This window comes from Mesoplodon bidens (assembly GCF_964165515.1).
Source record: "Mesoplodon bidens genome assembly, contig: HAP1_SCAFFOLD_53, whole genome shotgun sequence".
In the NCBI taxonomy this organism is placed as follows: Eukaryota; Metazoa; Chordata; class Mammalia; order Artiodactyla; family Ziphiidae; genus Mesoplodon; species Mesoplodon bidens.
Window position 1 is genome coordinate 2445625 of NW_027671920.1, and position 2819 is coordinate 2448443.

A 2819-nucleotide genomic window follows, 5' to 3' on the forward strand; every position below is an offset into this window, starting at 1 on the left:
TTGTGATGAGAAGGTCATGGAGCATTCTGATGACATGTGTCATGGAGCTTTGTGATGACAAGGGCATGGAGCAATGTGATGAGAGCTTTCATGGAGCATTGTGATGACAAGGACACGGAGCATTGTGATGACAAGTGTCATGGATCTTTGTGATGACAAATGTCATGGAGCATTTTGATGACAAGGGCGTTGTGCACTGTGATGAGTAGGGCAGGGAGCATTGTGATGACAGGGTCATGGAGCAATTTGAAGAAAAGGGTCATGGAATATTTGGATGACAGTGGTTATGGAACATTGTGATGTCAGGGGTCATGGCGCATTTTGATGAAATGGGTCATGGAGCATTTTGATGACGGCGTTATGGAACAGTGTGATGTCAGGGGTCATCGAACATTGTGATGATAATTGCATGTACCATTGTGATGACAGGAGTAATAGAACACTATGATGACACGGGTGAGAGTGTATTGTGACGAATAGTGATGTAACATTGTGATATCAGTAGTGAGAGAGCATTTTGATGAGAAGTGCATGGAGTTTTGTGATGACAAGTTTTATGGAGCATTGTGAAGACTAGATTGTGGAGCACTGTGATGACAAGTGCATGGTGCATTGTGATGACATGTGTCATGGAGCACTGTGTTGACAAGCGCATGGAGCATTGTGATGACAAGGGTCATGGAGCATTTTGCTGAGAAAGGCATAGAGCATTGTGATGACAAGGGTCAAAGAGCACTGTGATGAAAAGTTCATCGAGCATTGTTGTCAAAATGGTCACGCAGACTGTTGATGACGAGGGCATGGACCATTGTGATGACAAAGTTCATGAAGCATTGTGATGACTGGGGTCACGGAGCATTGTGATGACAGGGGTCATGGAGCATTGTGATAACAAGGGCATGGAGCATTGTGTTGACAAGGGCATGGAGCATTGGTTTAATTAGTTTCATGGATTATTGCGATGAGAGTTGGAATGGCACATTTTGATGACAAGGACATGGAACATTGTGATAACCAGGTCATGCAGTATTGTGAAGACAGGTGTCAGGGAGCATTGTGATGACATATATAATGGCCCATTGTGATGACAATGGCATGGAACATTGTGATGCCAAGTGTCATGGAGGATTCTGATGACAAACGTAATGGAGCATAGTGATGACAATGGCTTAGGGCAATGTGAGGACAAGGGTCAGGGAGCATTGTGCTGACAAGTGCATGGAGAATTGTGATGACAAGGGACATGGAGCATTCTGATGACAAGCTTGTGGAGTATTTTGATGACAATGGCATGGAGCATTGTGATGAAAACGGCATGGGATATTGTGAAGAAAAAGGCATGGAGCCTTTTAGTGACAGGTTTCATGGAGCATTCTGACGACAAGTGTCAGGGAGCATTGTGATGACAAGTGTATTGAGAATTGTGATGACAAAGGTCATGGAGCATTGTGATGAAAAGGGCATGGAGTATTGTGATGAGAGGCATCATGGAGTGTTGTGATGACAAGTGTTATGGAACTTTGTGATCACAAGGGTTTGGAGCATTGTGATGACAGAGGTCATTGATCATTTTGATTTCAAGGAGCATGGAGCATTTTGATGACAAGGGCATGAAGCAATGTGATCCCTACGTTCATGCAGGATTGTGATGACAATGGTAATGGTGTATTTTGAAGACAATCGCATAGAGCATTGTAATGACAAGGTCATGTAGCAGTTTGCTGACAAAGGCATGGAGCATTGTGATGACAGGTGTCATGGAGCACTGTGATGACAAGCGTCACGGAGCATTGGGAATACAGGGTTCATGGAGCAATGGGATGACAAGGGCATGGATCATTTTGATGACAAGTTTCATGGAGCATTGGGCTGAAAATATTCATAGAGTATTGTGATGACCGGGGTCATGGGGCATTGTGATGAGAGAGGTCATGGAGAATTTTGATTTCATTGTGCTGACAATAGCCGGAAGCATAATGATGATGGGCATGATGCATTGTGATGACATGGTTCATGGAGCATTGAGAAGAAAAGGGGCATGGAGCATTGTGATTACAGGGGTCTTGGAGCATTGTGATGACAAGGGCATGGAGTATTTTGATGACAAGTTTCATGGAGCATTGGGCTGAAAATGTTCATGGAGTATTGTGATGACAGGGGTCATGGAGCATTGTGATGAGAGAGGTCATGGAGAATTTTGATTTCATTGGGCTGACAATAGCCGGAAGCATTATGATAATGGGCATGATGTATTGTGATGTCATGGTTCATGGAGCATTGAGAAGAAAAGGGGCATGGAGCATTGTGATTACAGGTGTCTTGGAGCATTGTGATGACAAGGGCATGGAGCATTTTGATGAGAAGGACATGGAACATTCTGATGACATGTGTCATGGAGCTTTGTGATGACAAGGGCACGGAGCAGTGTGATTACAGGGGTCTTAGAGCATTGTGATGACAAGTTTATGGAGCATTGCCATGACAAATTTGTGGAATGCTGTGAGGAAAAGCGCGTGGCACATTGTGATGACAAGGGTCATGGAGCATTTTTCTGACAAAGTCATGGAGCATTGTGATGACAAGGGACACGGAGCATTGTGACGGAAATTTCATGGAGCATTGTGGTTACAAAGGTCACAGAGCCTTGTGGTGACGCGGGCATGGATCATTGTGATGACAAATGTTATGAAGCACTGTGATGCCTGGAGTCACGGAGCATTGTGATGACAGGGGTCATGGAGCATTGTGATAACAGGGGCATGGAGCATTGGTCTGACGAGTTTCAGAGATTATTGTGATGACAGTGGACATGGTGCATT